At 40.8% G+C, this 12848-nt stretch overlaps 1 protein-coding gene across 4 annotated transcripts in view; it reads right to left on the minus strand.

Annotated features, from left to right (window-relative positions):
• The window catches only part of DENND5B (DENN domain containing 5B), a 203312-nt gene that overhangs the window by 93925 nt on the left and 96539 nt on the right, over positions 1–12848 (minus strand). The gene's annotated exons all lie outside the window — the stretch shown is intronic.

A 12848-nucleotide genomic window follows, 5' to 3' on the forward strand; every position in this document is an offset into this window, starting at 1 on the left:
TTTGTATTAATGATGAAAATGTTTCAGGGGAGCAGGGAAATAGGAAAAGGCTCATTTAGGAAGTGGAAAAAAGTTAAAGAATAATAAAAACAACAGTATCATCTTTGCTATTTTGAATAGTATGGTATTTTATGCAAGAAAAAGACACTTTGGAAATTGAAAGCTTTTTGATCCACTAAAGCAGAAGCACAGAAACAAGGCATTTCAGATTACTTCTAGTAGACATTATGCTCTAGTTCTTGGGAACTACCCAGGATTGAGTCAAACTTGAGAACAAAAGTACCCAGAGGAGCTAAAGATGCTATATTTAAGATACTTAAAATGCACAGAAAATTAGAATTGATTCTTTAAAACATTTTAAATAAAAGAAATGAAATTACAGAAAAATTGAAATATACTAAGGAAAACAGAACTTGTAATTCAACCACCCTAATAATCATTATTCATATTTAGATATTTCTATTTTTGTATTGCAATATGCTTTTCACATAGAAATAATTTAACCATATATTACTACTTTCTAGTTTTTTCTACATTTAATAACTGATATGGTACAAAAGTTAGACTATCTCCCACATCCCCACATTACCAAGAAAAACACAGTTCCTTTATTCCTTCATTCAAACCATCAAAAAGCATTTATTAAGTGCGTTTTATGAGAGGGGCCCTGTGATACAACGGTGGGAAGGACAGTCAAGGCCTATGCTCCTATGGTATTTCCAGTCCAGTAAGGATAACAGACGAGTTTTAAAAATCATAAACTATAAAGTAAGGGAAAGGCTATGGTAGGGTAAATAAGGGTTGCTAGGGGAAAAATATGTAATAGTAGGAAGACATACATTAGAAAAGAAGGAGCTACCAGGAAAAAATGAAGCCCAACTGAAACCTCAGGACAAGTATAGGTCTTAGTGGATAAAGAAGATTCTAGTCAGAGAGGACATGTGCAAAAGCCCAGAAGAGTTTGAGGAACTGAAACAGGTCAGTGTGGGTGGGGCACAGAATGCAAGGTGGGAGGACGTGAGAGAAAGTAAGAGAAATAATTAGGGGCTAGCCCATGAAGGGCCTTGGTAGGCCATGTTAAAACTGTGGGGAGGACAATGGGAAACCTCTGAAGGGTTTTTAGGAGAGGGACAGAATTAGATGTGTCTCTTAGCACATGCATCTTGGAACACTAAGGGGAGTGGTTTTCAAAGGGGTTCCAAGGAGGCAGCAGGAATGTCTCAGGGCCTTGGAAGGGAGTGAGAGGCTAGAGGAAGAAGTTGAGAGGGCCAGTGTCCCTCCTTTCCCTATGAACATTCCACTTTCTTTTATTTTGTAGAGTAGAATTCTTTCGGTGTTAAGATTTCCAGGTTCCCACTGCTTAAAAACAAAATCTTGATGGTGGGATAGGATTAATGCAACACAATTGTCATTAAGCATGAAGGTGGGTGGGTGTCCAAACTGCTCCTCACAGCCATTTCAGATTGTGGTCCTTCCTTTCACCCTAAAAACTCTTGGCATTGAAGCTCATGTCATGATTGTGCCACCACATTTTGTGTTTCTTTTCTATCCAAGTTCATTTCCGGAGCAACTTCTTCCATGATTTTAAATATACTCCGTCAACTCCCAAATCTACAATCTCGTGAACCTGACTCTTAAATAACTACTTGACAATCCCATCAAGATGTGTAATAGGCAATTCAAACTCACTGCGTTCCAAACTGAAGTTCTGATTTCTTCCTCCAAATCTGTTTCTCCTTATATCAGTCTTTTCTGTAATTCCATCCATCTAATTTGCCCAGGATAAAAACCTTGGAGTCATCTTTAACTTCTTCCTCTCTTTCTCACTTACCCCATTATCCAATCCATCAGCAAATACTATCAATTCTATCTTCAAAAATATATGCAGAAACTAATTGCTGTTGCTTCTTTTTTGTTTTTCTTTTTTAGAGATGGGATCTTGCTCTATCACTCAGGATGAAGTGCAGTGATATAATCACAATTTACTGTAGCCTCAAACTCCTGGGTAAAAGCAATCCTCCCGCCTCAGCCTCCTGAGTCAGAAAGTAATTGTTTTGATCTTTACTCTTACCACTCTAATCTAAGCCACCCTCTTCTCTTGTCTGGATGTAACAGCCTGCTTACCAATCTCCCTGCTTCTGCCCTTGTTTGCCATAATCTACTTCCCTTATAAGAGCCAAAGCATGGCCGGGTGCGGTGGCTCAAGCCTGTAATCCCAGCACTTTGGGAGGCCGAGACGGGTGGATCACGAGGTCAGGAGATCGAGACCATCCTGGCTAACACGGTGAAACCCCGTCTCTACTAAAAAATACAAAAAAACTAGCCGGGCGAGGTGGCGGGTGCCTGTAGTCCCAGCTACTCCGGAGGCTGAGGCAGAAGAATGGCGTGAACCCGGGAGGCGGAGCTTGCAGTGAGCTGCGATTTGGCCACTGCACTCCAGCTTGGGCGACAGAGTGAGACTCCATCTCAAAAAAAAAAAAAAAAAAAGAGCCAAAGCAATCCTTAGAAAATGTTAGATCTTGTCACTCTTCCCAAAATTCTCCAATGGACTCTCATCTCACTAAAAGCTCATGTCCTTATAATGCCCTACAAGGAAGCCCTGCATGACTCAGCCCCCAGCAACCTCTCTGCCCTCATCTTGTACTCTCTAACTCACCCACTCTGCTCTAGCAACAATGGCATGTTACTATTCTACAAACACACCCCACGTGCTCCCATCAAAATCTGCTCTTCCCTTTCCCAGCAACTCTCTTCCCCTCGGTATCCACATGACTCATTCCTTGTGGCAGATATAGCTCCAATAATATTTCTACTTTCACACACTCTTCCAAACCTTGACACTTCCACATTAGGAAGTGGAGCTCACTCTCCTTGAACCTAGGTGGGCTGCTGAGAATGCCTATACCAGGATCTGGGAAACTTTTTCTATAAATAGACAGATAAGTATTTCAGGCTCTGGAGGCCGTACAGTCTTTGCCACAACTACTCTATTCCACACTGTATTAGGTGAGTGCAAAAGCAATTGTGGTTTTTGCATTGTTGGAATTTGCAATCTGATATTGGAATACATGTTTAAATAAAGGTGGTTATGTTATACATCTTTTTTTTTTTCTTTTTCCGAGACGGAGTCTTGCTCTGTCACCCAGGCTGGAGTACAGTGGCGCAATCTCAGCTCACTGCAACCTCCACCTTGCAGGTTCAAGCAATTCTCCTGCCTCAGCCTCCCAAGTAGCTGGGACGACAGGCGCCTGCCACCATACCTGGCTAATTTTTGTATTTTTAGTAGAGATGGGGTTTCACTATGTTGGCCAGGCTGGTCTCAAATTCCTGACCTCGTGATCTGCCTGCCTCATCCTCCCAAAGTGCTGGGATTACAGGCATGAGCCACTGAACCTGGCCCATCATTTTAACAGGCATTTCTTGCTTTATGTTTTTCTGCTAATGACTCTTACTTGCTGTGTATTTTAGGTTTATTTTAGACTACAAAAATGTTAAAAAGCAATTAGAGCAGTTTTCTTTCTTTCTTTCTTTTCTTTTCTTTTTTTTTTTTTTGAGATGGAGTCTCACTCTGTCACTCAGGCTGGAGTGCAGTGGCGCAATCTCAGCTCACTGCAACCTCCGCCTCCCAGGTTCAAGTGATTCTCGTGCCTCAGCCTCCCGAGTAGCTGGGACTACAGGCCTGCATCACCATGCCCAGCTAATTTTGTATTTTTAGCAGAGACGGAGTTTTACCATGTTGGCCAGGCTGGTCTCAAACTCCTGACCTCAAGTGATCTGCCCACCTTGGCCTTCCAAAGTGCTGGGATTACAGGTGTGAGCCACCCCATCCAGTCCCAAGCAATTTTCTTATTCAAGTTCAAAATGGGTAGTAAAGCAGTGGAGACAACCCACAACATCGACAATGCATTTGGCCCAGGAACTGCTAACTAATGCACAGTGCAGTGGTGGTTCAAGAAGTTTTGCAAAGGAGATGACAGCCTTGGAGATAAGGAGCATAGTGGCCGGCCATCGGAAGTTGACAATGATCAATTGAGAGCAATCATCAAAGCTGATCCTCTTAGAACTACATGAAAAGGTGCTGAAGAACTCAATGTCCACCATTCTACGGACATTTGGCATTTGAAGCAAACTGGAAAGGTAGAAAAACTCGGTAAGTGGGTGCCTCATGAGCTGAGTGGAAATTTTAAAAAATCATCATTTTCAGCCAGGTGCGGTGGCTCATGCCTGTAATCCTAGCACTTTGGAAGGCGGAAGCAGGAGGACTGCCTGAGCTCAGTTCGAAACCAGCCTGGGCAACATGGTGAAATCCTGTCTCTACTAAAATACAAAAAATTAGCCGGGCATGGTGGCATATGCCTGTAGACCCAGCTACTCAGGAGGCTGAGGCAGGAGAATTGCTTGAACCAGGGAGGTAGAGGTTGCAGTGAGCCGAGATTGTGCCACTGCACTCCAGCCTGGGCAACACAGCGAGACTCTATCTCAAACAAAACAAAACAAAATAAAATCATCATTTTCAAGTGTCATCTTCTCTTATCCTACACAGCAACAACGAAACATTTCTCAATCGACTTGTCATGTGCAACAAAAAGTGGATTTCATTAGAGAACCGGCAATGACCAGCTTAGTGGCTGAACCACGAAGAAGCTCTAAGGTACTTTCCAAAGCCAAACTCGCTCCAAAAAAAAGGTCATGGTCACTGTTTGGTGGTCTGCTGCTGGTCTGATGCACTACAGCTTTCTGAATCCTGGCGAAATCATTACATCTGAGAAGTATGCTCAGGAAATCGATGAGATGCACCAAAAACTGCAAAGCATGCAGCAGGCACTCGTCAACAGAAAGGGCCCGATTCTTTTCCACGACAAAGCCCAACCACACATCGCACAACAAACGCTTCAAAAGTTCAACGAATTGGGCTACGAAGTTATGCCTCATCCACCATGTTTACCTGACCTCTTGCCAACCGACTACCACTTCTTCAAGCATCTTGACAACTTTTTGCAGGGAAAACGCTTCAACAACCAGCAGGATGCAGAAAATGCTTTCCAAGAGTTCACCAAATCCCAAAGCACAGATTTTTTATGTTACAGGAATAAACAAACTTATTTCTCATCGGCAAAAATGTGTTGACCGTAATGGTTCTTATTTTGATTAATAAAGATGTGTTTGAGCCTAGTTATGATTTAAAATTCAGTCCAAAACCACAATTACTTTTGCACCAACCTTTAAACACATAGGTATGGCTTTGTTCCAACACAATTTTTATTTGTAAAAACAGTCAGCTGGACAGATTTGGCCTGGGGGTCATGTATGCCCACCCCTGGCCTAGTCAAAATGCAACAGCAGTGACAAGTGACAGAGTGACTTTTGAGCAGAGGCTAAAAAAGGCAATACAGCTTCCACCTCCTCTCTCTCTCTCTCTCTCTGGTAACCTGGTAACACACTCTGGGAGCCCTGAGACAACATATAAAGAGTTTAGCTAGCCTGAAGCTGCCTGACTGGTGAGACCAAATGAAATACCACACAGAGACAGAAGGAGCCCCAGCTATATGCCTGGTCGAGGAGACAGGTCTGTGAATGGGTGAGCTTTCAGAGATTTCAGTCCTCAGCCTTCAAACCTCCCAAACTGACATGGATTAGAACACAGGCGAGGCCAACCAAAAGCTACCTACGTTGCAGATATGTAGGCTAAGTAATGATTTTGTTGCTTTAAATTAAGGGTCAACAAACAACAGCCCTGCTATGGGTTTAAATGTATGTGTGCCTCCAAAATTCATACGTTGGAACATCACTTCAGGGTGATGGTATTAAAAGGTGGGGACTTTTGGGAAGTGATTAAGTCATGCAGGCTCTGCCCTCATGAAAGGATTAGTCCCTCTTATAAAAGGTTGAAGGGAGCAGCACCCTAGGGCCTTTTCTCTGCTTCCATCCTTTCTGCCATGTGAGGACACAGCATTTGTCCTCTCTTGAGTACACAATAACAAAGTACCATCTTAGAAGCAGAGACTAGGCCATCATCAGACCCTAAACCTACAGACACCTTGATCTTATACTTTCAGCCTCTAGAACTATGAGAAATAAATTCCTATTCCTTGTAAGTTACTCAGTCTGAAGTATTTTGTTTTAGTGGTAGGAATGGACTAAGAAAAACCCTTAGGTCAAATACAATCTGCCACCTGATTCGTAAATAAAGTTTCACCGGGACTCAGTCACATCCATCCATTTATGTACTGTCTATGGATGCCTTCACACTACAACAGCAGAGCTGAGTGACTGTGGCAGAAACTGTATGCCCACAATACCTCAACTACTTACTATTTGGTTCATCATGAAAAAAACGTCATGAAAAAAAACTGCCCTATTTTAAGCCATTAGCTGGTAGGGGGATGGATTGTCATGCAGCGACAGATAATCAAAACACTTCCTTACTTCCCTTAAGTCTCTGCATAAATACTACCTTACCTTTACCTTTACCTTTCCATAAAAAATAGTGTTCTCTTCATCTTTTGCATGCCATAAAATGTTACTCCTCTAGAAAGTATTTATTGTGGAGAAGCAATTAAAGTCTTGCACCACTGTAAACATATGTACATTACATAAACATACACATTACTAGTATTGCATAATTCTGTTTGATCTCTAGATTGCCAGCTACTCAAGGGCTAGTACTATATTTCAATAACTTTAAACATTCAAGGGAATTGCAATGGAATAATATACTATTTGGGGCCATAACAGGTGGTGACTGATAACAAGGGTAAAAAGAAAAAATTGTGAAGCTCAGCATTAGTGCACCAGTGAAATGTCTTCATATTTCATATCACCGAATACGAGATGTGGAAAGGACTAAGGCAGATTTACTCAATTCTTTTACATATTAAATTACTATGTATATTTGGATAGAATGAGATACAGACTTAGGTAAAAGCTATGAATACCTGGATTTGGTAAGGGGTAAAGACCACTTATTCCTAGTCTTAGGAATAACTGTATAAGGAAAGGCTATGGCAGAATCTTTTAATAATTCTACCTTCAAATTAAGGCTGATTTCATCATAGCAAGTTAATGAGTTGTTCTGCTGATAGCATGAATAAAAACTCACGTGGCTGGGTGCAGTGGCTCACAACCATAATTCCAGTACTTCGGGAGGCTGAGGCGGGTGGATTGCCTGAGTTCAGGAGTTCAAGACCACCAGCCTAACTAACATGATGAAACCCTGCCTCTACCAAAAATACAAAAAATTAGCCGGGTGTAGTGGTGCACACCTGTAGCCCCAGCTCCCCGGAAGGCTGAGGCAGGAGAATCGCATGAATCCAGGAGGCAGAGGTTGCAGTGAGCCAAGATTGCGCCGCTGCACTCCAGCCTAGATGACAGAGTGAGACTGTCTCAAACAAACAAACAAACAAATAACAACAAAAAACCCCAAAAACCCAAAAACCTCATTCGACACATTTACTGTAGTCAATAAAGACTGTAGAAGGGATGATTTGAATTATTCTTGCTCCAGGCTAAACTCAAACTTGTTTAGCACAGTGCATGGCATATAACAATTGGCTGAATGAATAAATGAATGAACAAGAAAACAAACAAAAACAACATCTAGGGGTAAAGCACCAGGCTTAGTTCACCTCTTGATCTGGTCTGTAATTCACTTTTTTTTTTTTTTTGAGACGGAGTCTCGCTCTGTTGCCCACTCTGGTATGCGGTGGTGTGATGTCGGCTTATTGCAACCTCCACCTCTTGAGTTCAATGGATTCTCCTGCCTCAGCCTCCCAAGTAGCTGGGATTACAAGTGTGCGCAATTATAGGCATGCATACCTGGCTAATTTTTTTTTTTTTTTTGTACTTTTAGTAGAGACGAGGTTTCACCATGTTGGCCAGGCTGGTCTCAAACTCCTGGTCTCAAGTGATCCACTCGCCTTGCCTCCCAAAGTGCTGGGATTACAGGCATGAGACACAGCCCATGGCCTTCAGTTTGTAATTGTTTTTTCCTCAAGTAGGCAATACAGAAACATAGTGACCTCCAAAGTCAACATAAAGATTTAACTTAATTGATAGGCGTTCCTGTCATCCTAAATCACAAAATCATAGCTCAACTGCTGTTGAACAGCTGCCAAATATTCCCTTACGGGTTTGTAGCTTTCTTGAGCACACATTCAAACATTTACAGAAAAAGCTTGCCAAAAGTTGTACTCAAAGTGAAGAATGGCTTTCTATACTACAGACAACAGATGTAAGAAATTTTCCTAAATGCTCTTCCAACAAATCAAAAAGAGTAAGAATTATATTTCTAATCGGGAAACATTAACTGCAAAATGCTATTATTTTTCCATTTTTAAAAGATATACAGTATTGTTTTATATCAGGAACTACAAGATAACTTTCTCAGAAAATCTGAGTTTCGTCAAAATTGTTAAATTGTCAGGAACTGCAAGAAATCTCAGAAAACCTGAAATATAAATCAAGATTTGTTTGTCATGGTATTAAATATCTCTAATTAACCCATAACACTGCTATCTACTAACAATACCCCTTCACCATCCCACAATAAAACAACTAAAAATTAGAGGTGTCACTGATGATCAGATTACTACCAGTAACCAGGTTACTTTAGTCAAAGCAGGCTTATAATGACAAGTGTGTAACTTTCCCAGTTTGAGTCAGCAAATGTTCTTATATTTCTCTAGACTGGTTTCAGGCAGTTTGGCTAGAGTTTTAAAAATCCTTTTTCCACATTTTGTAGTTCTATGACTTACATGGCCTCTCCCTCATTATGCAAACACAGTCATATACTGTATAACCATGTTCTGGTCAATAATGGACTGCATATAGGACGATGGCTGGAGCAATATGTTATACCATATAGCTTAGAAGTATAGTAGGCTATACCACCTAGGTCTGTGTATGTATATACACTCTGATGTTCGCACAACAATAAAATCACCTAACAACACATTTCTGAGAATGCCTCCCTCCCTACCTCTCTCCCCTCTTCTCTCCCTCCTCTCCTTCTACAAACACTTATTTTGTCCCATGTTTTGCATTAGATCTTGGTAACTCAGAAGACAAAGATGAAAATAATCCTTTCCTTTAGGGAGTTCACAGTCTAGTAGGAAAGACAGACATGGAAACCAGTTACCAAAAAAATGTGATCAGTGTTGCTATGGACTCTGTTCAAGATATCATAAGAAAAGACAGAGTAACTGCTCCTGCTTAAGAGATGGTTTTATAAGTGGAGGTCACACCTAATCAAGGACAGGGAAGAGAAGTATTGTAAGCAAGTAAGTATCACTTCATTTATTCAACAATTTGAACATCTACTATGCGCAAAGCTAGGGATACAGCAATGAAAAAGAGAAACTGTTCCTGTTCTCATGGTGCTTACATTACAGCAGGAGATACACAGTTGACTACTAGCTATGTAATTGGTTAATTGCAACTGAGATAGGTGCTACAAAAAGGTACAAGGTACTAAGAGAACCTAAGGTGACCTGAGTGCTGGGAAGATGGTGGAAGGTGGTGATCAGGAGCGGCTTCTCTACATAAATGGTTACAGTGAAGTCTGAAGGAACAGTAAGAATTCACTAGGTGAAGGAGAGGTGGAAGAGCCTTCCAGAGAGAAAGAACAGCAGAAGAAGCTATAGTATGAGGAATGAAATGGACAGGTTACTGCAGGAGTCCAGGTAAGAGATCTTGATGGTTTGGACCAAAGTGAGTATATGGAAACAGAGAGAAGTAGACAGGTAACTGATTCTATATGGGAGAGGGTGAGTAAGTGAGAACTTTCAGGGTGATGTGTACATTGCTGGACTTGGCAAACAGTGGATGGTTGTACCATTCACTGACAAAGATTGGTGGGAAGAATAATGAATTCAGTTTCGGATATGTTGTGTTTGAGATGCCAGCAAAATATTGTAGCTGCAATGTTAAGGAAACAGGGGAGAGGATGGGGCTGGCGGGGGCAGAAGGGTCCTCCGGCAATGGTCCTCCAGCAATGAAAGCCCCATTCCTATAATTTTACTGTGAGATATGGCTAGGTGTGGTGGATCACACCTGTAATCCTAGCACTCTGGGAGGCCGAGGTGGGCGGATCGCTTGAGTCCAGGAGTTCGAGAGTAGCCTAGGCAACATAGCCAAACCCCGTCTCCACAAAAAGTACAAAAATTAGCCAGGCGTGGTGGTGCACACCTGTAGTCTCAGCTACTTGGGGGGCTGAGGTGGAAGGATCGCTAGAGCACGGGAGAGGTCAAGGCTGCAGCGAGCCAAGATTGCACCAGTGCACTCCAGTCTGGACGACAGAGCCAGAGCCTGTCTCAAGAAAAAAAAAATTTTTTTATTGTGAGCTATGAACCTAAACTTGGCTCAAAATGAGGGCTTACCTTCATTCTAATGTCAAACCTATGAATGTAATTTGGGGTTATCCATTTCAAATTCAAGTAATTGCTAAGTCTACAAAATGTATGTGCAGCCCTTTTTCCTTTTAATCTTACAAGATAAGCATCTGAATAGGTTTCTTCAGCCAACCATTCACCATTTATTCTTTGCACTTCTTTCCACTATATCCTTCTTTGTGATCAAAGTAAACAGCAAATTGTAAAGCAAGACTTTTATAATAGTTATTACTGTTTAGTTACCTAAAATAGCATATTTATGATGTTTCATTTAGGACAGACATATAAAATAGAATCTTTATATTTCCATGCAGTTTGCTTAAAAGTTATTAACTCTGTTTTCTTCGTATGAATTCTTAGGTACAACACAGGCTTAAAGATAAGATCTATCAACTAGAATATTACATAGCCATGGATGCCAAAGCAAATTACCTCAAAGAGATGTTAAAGTGGGGTAGGGGACCTTCAGCTCTGTTTGCAATGCTTTATTTCATTTAAAATGAAATGCAGACCTGGCAACGGTGGCTCACAGAGGTTGAGGTGGGCAGATCACTTGAGGCCAGGAGTTTGAGACCAGCCTGGCCAACATAGGGAGACCCCGTCTCTACTAAAAATACAAAAATTAGCCAGGCATGATGGTGAGCGACTATAATACCAGTTACTCGAGAGGCTGCAGCATGAGAATCACTTGAACCCGGGAGGCAGAGGTTGTAAGCAAGCTGAGATTGTACCACCGAACTGCCTGGGTGACAGAATGAGACTGTCTCAAATAAATAAATAAATTTAATTAAATGTACTGCACTCCAGCCTGGGAGACAGAGCGAGACTGTGGAAACAAGGGAAATAAAGGAAAGAAAGGAAGGGAGGGAGGGAGGGAAAGACAGGAAGACAGGACAGGATAGGACAGGACAGGACAGGAAAGGAAGAGATCTGAAGCAAACATGTCAATGTTGGCATACGTTAATTCTAGGTGATTTACATACATGACTGTTTATTGTATTGTTCTTTCTGTTCTGTGATATTTATATTCTTTTCATAAAAATCTCTGAATCAGCAACTGAGGGAAAAAAACTAATTCAGGATTATTTCACCTGTCACTTGTATTTATTTTTTATTTTATTTGCACTACACTCATACACATTAAACATTTTACTTAACAAAGTTCATTGCTTTGGGTACTTAATTTATGTATGAAATTAATGACCTTTTATTCAAAGCACTACTGTTGTTTGTTAGAGGAAGGACTAATATTACAGAAGGTGATGACTCACTGCAGTGGAATTTTGCTAAAGGCAAGACAAAGCTTTATACCTTTAGGTGGGGATAAATTACAGCTTCATACAAACGCACTTACTAGTAAATCAAAGAGGAAATTAAAGGCAGTAAATCTATGACCCGAATGCAAACTAATGGGATGCTTTTCAGAGATTTTCCAGGAGTACAAGCAAATCCTTTTAGATTTGCAGCAATAAAAAAAACGCTACGTGGTGCTTAACAATCGAACACAGTCTTTGCAATTATTCTTCAGGGGAAAACTTTTGCTGCTTACATAGAACAACCTCAGGGGCAAGGAGTAAAGAAAATATCAAAGACAGATCAAGGAAGCTGATAATTACTTTAAAGATTATTGTTTTGCAGATAGAGGCAAAAGCTACCATGGATATCTCACTATTAATTCACTCAAATGATTAAAAGAAAGAAGACACATCAAGGGTGGCATTTTGCTCCAAATGACTGTGGATTCATATAGTAAGAAAGTACTTGTACCCAGGCCCCAGTGATCTTCCCACCTCAGCCTCCAGAGTAGCTAGGACCACAGGCATGTTTCGACCACATTCAGCTATTTCTTTTTTTCTTTGTAGAGAGAGAGTCTCCCTATGTTGCTTAGGCTAGAAACTCATTTTGAATACCATTCTGATTTCTCACAGAGTAAGTTATATTTTGAAATATCTTACTAATTTAAGAAGATTAAGTATTGTGATCTATTCACATTCTTACCCAGTTTTCTACTGCTTGATTTAAACATTCTTTTCCTAAATGCCTTTCTATTAATTTGCTACATAAGCAGCTCATAAGTTATTTTTTTGTCACTGCTGTTCGACTATTTTAGTCAGATCTTGTCTGGACTCTTCCAAGTCTTATGAAGATAACTAACAGTTGTGTTCTACTTAATATCTATAGTAGAGTCTTCACCAAAGATGATGCTAAGCATCTACAATATTAACTTCCAGCAAAATGGCATCTCTGATTATTTTAGTATTGGGTAACAGTTTGGGAAAATAACCACATTGTACTCTGTAAGGAATCAAAGTCAAAGTGCCAAGTACTTTAGGCATTTGTCCTTACAAAAAGCACCACGCTATCCCCTCCCTAGAGCGAGCCCAGGCTAGAAAGAGTTTACTGTGATACGAAAATATCACAAAGGGTCCAGTGTGACCCATAACATTTCTAGTGCAGATC

The sequence above is a fragment of the Theropithecus gelada genome, chromosome 11 (assembly GCF_003255815.1).
Source record: "Theropithecus gelada isolate Dixy chromosome 11, Tgel_1.0, whole genome shotgun sequence".
Classification (NCBI taxonomy): domain Eukaryota; kingdom Metazoa; phylum Chordata; class Mammalia; order Primates; family Cercopithecidae; genus Theropithecus; species Theropithecus gelada.